The following is an 8518-nucleotide window of genomic DNA, read 5'->3' on the forward strand; positions in this document are numbered from 1 at the left end:
GACGTTTGTTGTGATTGGCAGTGGGCAGTGATGTGTGTGGAGCTCTGTCTTGGTGGATGGAGGTGATGAGCATCTTTAATACCAGCCTTGCAGTCCTACCTGGCAGAAGACCGTGTGGTTCAGGGACTCTGAGACTTTGACAGTAGTCTACATTTCCCTTCTAAAGCACTACCCCTAGCAAGAAGGAAATAGAAGACAGAAAAAAAAAAAAAAGCATGAGAAGAGGAGTAACCAGATCACCCTGTAGAAAAAAATATGAAACTATATTCCAATTTTCAACTTCAGTGAAGCATTAATTACAAATACATAAGCAGTGAAGTTACTGCTACCATCGTTGCCTGATCAATTTCACTAAGGGATTAGGTCACAATAAATTTGGAGGGAGAAGAAGGTATGATATTATTAAAATGGCTGAAAAATATAGAAATAGATTTTAAAATATTTACTGATACAGATACTCACTTGAACATATATATGCTTGTTTTTTGACCTTTACTCTTCTCAGCATTTTTTAAAAATAAAAACCTCACCTTTCCTTTTCTCTCAAATTATTCTCACTGGTATTACAAATCATCTCTAAATCCAGTGTGAGTGTCTAACTCTAACCTCAATCTAGCTGATTTATCGATTGGCTGGTTTCTTCACCTATGATCATTTTCCCCTGTTCCTTCTCTGGGAATTCATGATTCTATTTTCTTTTGATCCTCTTGTTTTTATCTGACCATTTGTGCCACTCTGGGCTGAGTATCTTTATTCTTCCTTTTATGAGTTATAGTTATCTGTAGAGTTGACTTTTTGTTAAATTTTTTCTTGTCCTTTAGGACTCAATACTCTATGTCAATTATAATTTAGACAACATCAGTCCTATATCACATTGACTTTATGATTGTACCTGAGGAAAATGATTTCTGGCAAAGCTTCAGATAGGAGAGTTCTGTTAAGTGGTGGCAAATATTAAATTACCAATACTAAACAAGATGATCATTATTCTTGCATATATTATTTTGGATGTAATTGCCAGCACCATGAAAGTAAAAAAAAATAATAATAATCTTCAAAGTAAGAAATCAGAATAATAATCAATAAAAAAATTAGACTTCCATCAACATAAGGCCACAAACTTGGCAACCAATAAAAACATGACATCTGAATGAGAAAATCCTGGTTATAATACAATATATTATAATGAAAACCTTACCATGATTTAGTTTCTGATACATTGTTTCCACCAGAAATTCCATGAAAAATACAGAAATCAATATAAAAACTCTACTGTATTCTTTTAGCTTCACATGTAATTTGCCTTTTCTGAAAGATATCTGTATTTTTCAAAAATTTAAGTAACCAGCTTTCATATAATCTATGTTGAATTTGAAAAGATTGTGTTGGAAAATAAACTCATAAAGATTCTTACTATGAATTTCTTACTCAGAGAATGCTTTTAACTTCTGTTTCAAATAACCTTGAAATTTTCCTCTCTAAATATTTCTTTAGTAACTAATACTACATGCTCCCACAAGGGATAGAATGATTTTTTTTGTTTTGTTTTGTCTTGTTTTCCAATAAACTAATGAAATTTAAGAGGAAGCACTTTTATTTTTATTATGGACACACTTTTTCATAAGGACAAAAATGTATTTTGTAAAACCTCTTTCATAGTATGATTATATATATCTATATAATAATATATATACATATACAATTTATATATATATATAATTTATATATTTATTATTATATATATAATAAGTATCAGTCAGATACTTAACTGACTGAGCCATGCGGGCGCCCCTGTGTTCCTTCTTTTCTGTAGCATTCTCCTTTATTTGTGGAGTTTCTTCTCATCTCAGCCTAAATCACCTTTTACCACCTTGTAGTAATCTTGTGCTATCAGTGCCACCGTCTGCACTGTTAAGGGACAAATATTAAATTCCTTAGGTACTAAACTGTGATACACTCAAAAAGTGGGACATAGTATAAAACTTACTTTATGTGGTTGAAAAGACTAGTTTTAGAACTCAAAACATTTTTAAAAATAAACATTAAAAAGGGGCTATGTTTTAGAACAGATATTTAAACCATTGCTACTTAAAGTGGGAAGTAAGAGAAAATGGTTTAAAAAGGAGACTAGGGAAAGTGAATATGGACACAGGTGAGGCCAGATTCTGTTACCGTTATTGCTGTGCAGATAAAGCAAGACGTTCAATTTTGTACACTTGTACACATATCCTTTTGCTGAAATAAAAAGTATGCCTCACAATTTAACTTTCTTCCTTTATCTGTTGCTTTGAAATAGCCCATGTTAGAGTTTCTGGTTTTTGTTGTTTGTATCATTTTCCAGACAGTTCACGATTTGACTTACTAGGAATACCCTCATGCTCTTTCAAAATGTGGATATACATACGTTTTCTGATTGGTGAAGTGTGCTTAATAGTTTTATTTTTAGATTTTTTTGTCCCTGCCCTATATTAAGCTTTCTGAAGAGACGTGAACTACACATGTACTTTGAAGCCTAAGAAAAATAAACTACGGTTGGCCTACTTCACAGGCATTTGTAACAGGAACCTTTCTGCCATAGGCAGATGGATGGTAAACTGAATGATCCCGATGTTTGGTCCTACTTAATTATCTTTCCAAGAATTTTCTATTGCAACGAACTTATGATGCTATGTTCATGTACCAACCAGAACTAATTAATATCATCCTTCAAAATTGCTTTTTATATTGTTGGATTGTCACAAATATTTGATAAGCAATTTATTTGAACATAGCACAATTTATTTCAGAAATTATACATACAAACTGTCAGTTTTCTCAAATACAAACTTCCAGTTTTCACTTATGATTACTCTAATGTTACATCATTTCATTATAAGTAAGGTACTTTTTCCTTCAATAAAGACCAATGAAAAGGTACCTAAAATTAGATACAAAACTTCTACTTCAGGGTGCCTGGGTGGCTCAGTTGGTTGAGCGACTGCCTTCGGCTCAGGTCATGATCCTGGAGTCTTAGGATCAAGTCCCGCATCGGGCTCCCTGCTCAGCGGGGAGTCTGCCTCTCCCTCTGACCCTCCCCCCTCTCATGTGCTCTCTCTCTCTCTCTCTCATTCTCTCTCTCAAATAAATAAATAAAATCTTTAAAAAAAAAAACAACTTCTACTTCAGCAATAGATTTATGGGACCTTTTTTTTCTTTGATTCCTCTCTATTTACAATTTCTTGCAGCATTTAGATTGGTGGTATTATTGGAAACATCTCCATATATTACCACTCCAAAACAACTGTAGTGCTATGAGTTTAAAACACCACTGGACGTCCTTCGTTTTCCATCTCATATTTCTAACTAAATTGTAACTTGATAATCTTACTTCTTGACTCTTATGACACACTTTTGCCTTAGGCTCTCTTCCAGTTTAGTTCTAATTACCATTGCAAAAATTAAAAAAAAAAATTCCTTTCTGTTCTGACTTCATCACTCCTTCCTCACTAAGAATTCTTCTGATAAAGCAAACTGTTCTTATAAATACCAGGTACCTCTGGACAAGCTGAAGTAAACAAAATTGGGGTAATTAACTCAAGCTGAAAATTTTTGCCTGAAAGCTCCAGGGAGTTTGGGAATTTTAAACCTTGGGAGTTTTTAAATCCTATTTATTTGAATCCAACAGGAGTTGGATTATATGCACCATGACATACTATGGAAATATCAACAGCTGGAAGCATATGTAGTTTATCAGATTCAGAAACAGAGGGCTGGAGGGTATATAAATAAAGAAATAAAAAGAAGTATTGACCACAGCTGAAGTAAAGGACATATGTGAGCCAGACACCATAAGAGTCTATTCAAGACTGAGGAAATCAGTGATGTTCTTAATTGTGGGGTCAATGAGGAAAATACCTGGGAAAGGCGTTGTCACAGACCTAATGCTCTGCCAGCCCCTTCCCCAACTCATCATGTTGAAGCCCTAACCCTCAATGTGATGGTGTGAGAAGATGAGACCTTTGAGAGGTAATTAGGTTTAGAGGAGGTCAGGAGAATGGCGTTCCCATGATGGGATGAATGCCTTTATAAGAAGGGACACCAGAGTTTTCTTCTCTCTATTCTGTGAGGATAGAGAACTGTAGCTGCAGTCTGTAAGCCGGGAAGAGGGTTCTTACCAAGAACTGAACCAGCCAGCGCTTTGATCTGAAGTCTTCCCAGCCTCCAGAACTGTGAGGAATAAATTTCTGTTGTTTAAGGGACCCAGTATACAGTGTTTTGTTACAGTGGCCTGAGCTAACTAAGACTGTAATGGTCATCTACACTTTTCTGGATGTGGTTGATCTGAAAATGCAATTAGTCTTAGAGATTTCCTGTTGTTTCTTTTGTTATCAAGTTATTCTTTGAAAATTTAATGGAGTATTTCCAAAATCCAGACCACCTCAGTATCTGCAAGACAATGGCATGTGAAATTTGAGAATTTGGGCAGTTCTAGCCTGTTATGTTTAATCTTGGAAAAGAATCCAAAAAATAATCACGAGAATGTAATCAAATTATTTTAATCACTATTATAACTATTTTTTATTCAAGGACGGCCATTGGGTCATGATTCTCTTTGTGAGTTTTGTTGGAGCCAGATATAATACTTTAATTTTATTAGGCAAAGGAGAAAAAATCAAAGTAGACTAAAAGATTTAAATTTATAAATCATGCCTTCATTCCTCATGAAGACCATAAGTCGTAGTGCCCTAAATCTGTAAAATTTCTGTGGAGCCTTGGAATATAGAAATGTGATAGGAGCCTTGAGTCATCTCAGGTCCCTAATGTAGTCAGTTCTGTAATGCAACATATGTGTTCTTAAGAACCACTGCTTTTTGCAAAATCACACAATAGGAAACAAAAGACTTATGGAAAAATGGGGACAAGGGACATAATACTCAAAAACTTTGTCAATGACATCCAAAAATATAGGAACCTCATAAAACTGAGTATGAAATAATTAGAAATACACAAAAATGGATAAGAAATACCCAAATACCATAATAAATATTGTACTTTACATTGGAAAAGACCTGAAGCTTGCTTGTGGAAATAAACACCAAAAGATTGCAGCATGGGGTTATTGTGAAGTAGTGGAAGGAGGATTATCTGAAATCAGATGGGAAGTCATAACTCTACATGTGAACTGGCGTCACACACACAAATGGGTGGACTGACGTGGCTGGAAGGTATTTGAGAAGCATGTTTTTAATTTATTCCAGCTGAATTCACCCAGTTTCGGTTCATGTAGTGTTTCCCATCTCATGGGGGTATCCCATAAGCAAACAAGAAATACGTGTTATGTTTTAATTGTTCCCTAATATGTCATTCATCTTGAAACACATCTGCATTTTTGAAACCAGCATTAGGGGCACTTGGGTGACTCAGTTGGTTAGGTGGCTGCCTTCGGCTCAGGTCATGATCCCAGGGTCCTGGGATCGATCAAGTCCCGCATTGGGCTTCCTGCTCTGCAGTGAGCCTGCTTCTCCCTCTCCCTCTAGGCAGGCTCCCTCTCCCTGCCTGCTGCTCTGCCTTCTTGTGCTCTCTATCTGTCTCTCTGTCTCTGTCAAATAAATAAATAAAATCTTAAAAAAAATAAATAAAACCAGCATTAAAGCAGAGCTAACTGTGTATAAGTAAGTACACACATCATAGTGACTATCTGTATTATATTCATGTTGTGAGATACAAATTAGTTTTACCAAGACACAGCATCATCTGTTTCATTATATTATATTGGAGCTATTAATCTGATTTGGTTTTAAAATCTTTTTTTTTTTAGTTTTAAAATTGGTATTAGCTTTCTATGTAGCTGTATAAGACTAATGATCATGAAGACGTTATAGTGAGACTATTTGCGTGTATGTTAATAACACTGTATTTCAACATTATTTAGCCTTAGAGTTCCAAGATAATTTTTTCCCTGTAAAATTTCTCTGTAAAATGTAATGTAAAATTCTTACATTTTCAAGTTTAGGATATAGTGTTATAGAGAGCTTGTATCATCTGTTCTCACTTCTATCTCCCTATTGCTTTGTCTCAAATATGAGGGAATCCTACTATGTATTCAATGGTATAGTTCATTACCATGCAAATTCTCATGCTGAAAGAAGTATACCGTAATCTGGTAGTTGAATAATAATATTCATTCATTATAAAATGCCTTATCCTCCATCTTCTATTTCCCCTCTCTTCTGGCTTTCAATTAGTCCATAGCTAATTTAAAAGGAAAACAAATAAAGAAAAAAATGTGAGATTTTATACATAGGGCTGTAGTCAAACTTAAAATTTCTAGAAGTTAGAGGTTGTATTTTTAATATTTCTTTTGCAAATATTTAACTAAACTTAATCTCTTCTCTAAAAAGATATCTGGGATTTCTGGAAGGTATATTAATTACTTAAGACCAAAAAAGTACCAAGAAGGATTGGTGACAACATCGTATACTTGATCTCAAATAGTTAATGCAGGTATCAAGTCCACAAGCATATTTTCCTGGGAATGATTATCCAGGCTTTCCCTTTTCAAAGGGAATTTGAGACTTAATAACTTCTGGCTAATTTTAGCAAATAAAAATACTTTGCCTCCGGTTTTCAATATTTCAGGTGAAAAGTGTTTCTTGGTTTGAGTCATCTGCTATTACTGCTTTATTTCTTCACTTCATTATTCTCTGAGGAGATGTGCATTTTAGATCAATATATATTGAATATCATACGTTAAACTGGCCAAGTTTTGTGAGTTGAAGACAATTTTCTAAGGGAAAATAATGTATCATCTCACATGTGAATTTCTGCTAGGAGGCAGTTGTAGGCAACTATGTTTAACCATCATTGCTGTGAGCCTGATTTAAACTGTTCTTACTTTTCAGTATGAACACAGCAGGTCTCAGGCATATAATATTTATTTCCCCTGCTCTTATTTTCCTGAAAATTAAAAATTGCATAGCACTTCCTCTCCTTTTTTCCTCCCTCCTTTGCTCCTTTTCTCCCTCCCCACACCCCCATCTCTTCTTAGCCCTCCATCCCAGCATATAGCAGAGATCTAAATATTTTTTATATGCCCTAATAAAATAATTCTGAATGCTTTTAATAGAAATGGTTAACAAAGGGTGCCTGTGTTAAGCGTCTGCCTTCGGCTCAGGCCATGATCCTGGGGTCCTCAGTTTGAGCCCTGCTTCTCCCTCTCCCTCTGTCTGCTGCTCCCCGTGCTCTCTCCCTCTCTCTCTCTCTCTCAAATAAATGAATAAAATCTTAAAAAAAGAAAAGAAATGATTAAAAAGCTAAATTTTATATATGTATATACATATAAATATAAAACTGGTTGCTTACCTATCTAGACTAGTTAAAACAGTGTAAAGTTTGTAGGACATTTTAAGTTAAGGCAGACCTTAGAAGAAAGAGTTTCATTAAAACAAAAATTACAAGCACAGTAAGTGCTGAAAGCAAAAGTGAAGAATACTAAAATCAAAAGAAATAATAGTCTTTGGAGAGAGACAGTGAAGGAAATCTGAGACCGGAAGCACAAGTACTAGTTTGTTAATAAGTGGAAGTGAAGTAGACGTCAAGAAAGTACATTGCTTGTAGATAGAACATATGTACGATAGCTTTGGGGGTGGGGAAATGATATACTAAAAGAATGGAAAGAAATTCATGATAGCTGCTATGGAGAGCTTTCATATAAGTGACATCAAATAAGGTTGAAGAGAGGGACTTAGTACCAAATAAGACAGAGTTTTAAAATCCAAATAACGAATTTGGCCTTTATTTTGAAGGCAATAGAAAATCATCTATAGGATTTTATTTAGTGGTTGACATGGCCAGATATATACAAAATAAAATCACAATACCAAAAATAGACGGGGAACTAAAACGAGGAGGTGGGAATACATGTAGCCAGCTATTTCACTAAGAGACTATGATTGATCTGATCATGATCTATCCCCACAGAATTCTATGGCATTAAGAAAGCACTGTGATTTGGACTCATGGGGTATCTGTGGAGATGGAGAAAGCTGATAGACATGAAAAAAGATATTCTACTTTTACATGGGGCTTGGGAGTTTTTCCTTGTGTTGTAGGAACAATGGCACTGTCTCTCAATGGTACATTGGAGCTGTTATGTGGAGATGCTAAGATACAAAGGAAAAGCCCAAAACTTCTGGGAGAATACTTGCTGGAAAATTACTTGGTCAAAACCTGACAATCTTACGAGCATCATGGGGGTTGATGAATACTGATGGAGCTATAAATATCACCGATTAGCAGCTTCATTTTGAATGAGGGGTCGATAGCTGCCCGTTGAAAGAAATCAGTTTGCTGATGTTCTTAAGGTGTAACTATTTCTAGCTCATGCCAGGAGATTTACTTGTCTCTTATATGGAAAAAAAAGTGATCAGAAACAGCCCTTCATTTCACAGACTTGGAAAGAAAACACCCAAGTTTGTTTCATCAAGGCAGATTATATTGATTTTTAATTCTGTACTAAGATTATGAACCAACATCAAAT

The 8518-nt window shown here is 35.0% G+C and overlaps 1 long non-coding RNA gene across 1 annotated transcript in view; it reads left to right on the plus strand.

The window, feature by feature from the left end:
* LOC141373890 (uncharacterized) overlaps positions 1–8043 on the plus strand; it is a 124573-nt gene extending 116530 nt beyond the window's left edge. Inside the window, exon 3 of the long non-coding RNA XR_012380304.1 lies at positions 7960–8043. This is a non-coding gene — a long non-coding RNA (uncharacterized lncRNA). The remainder of the gene's footprint in view (positions 1–7959) is intronic.
* The last annotated feature ends 475 nt before the right edge of the window (positions 8044–8518 follow it).

The sequence above is a fragment of the Callorhinus ursinus genome, unplaced genomic scaffold (genome assembly GCF_003265705.2).
Source record: "Callorhinus ursinus isolate GAN/ISIS: 27379988/994484 unplaced genomic scaffold, GSC_fseal_2.0 scaffold1, whole genome shotgun sequence".
Taxonomy (NCBI): Eukaryota; Metazoa; Chordata; class Mammalia; order Carnivora; family Otariidae; genus Callorhinus; species Callorhinus ursinus.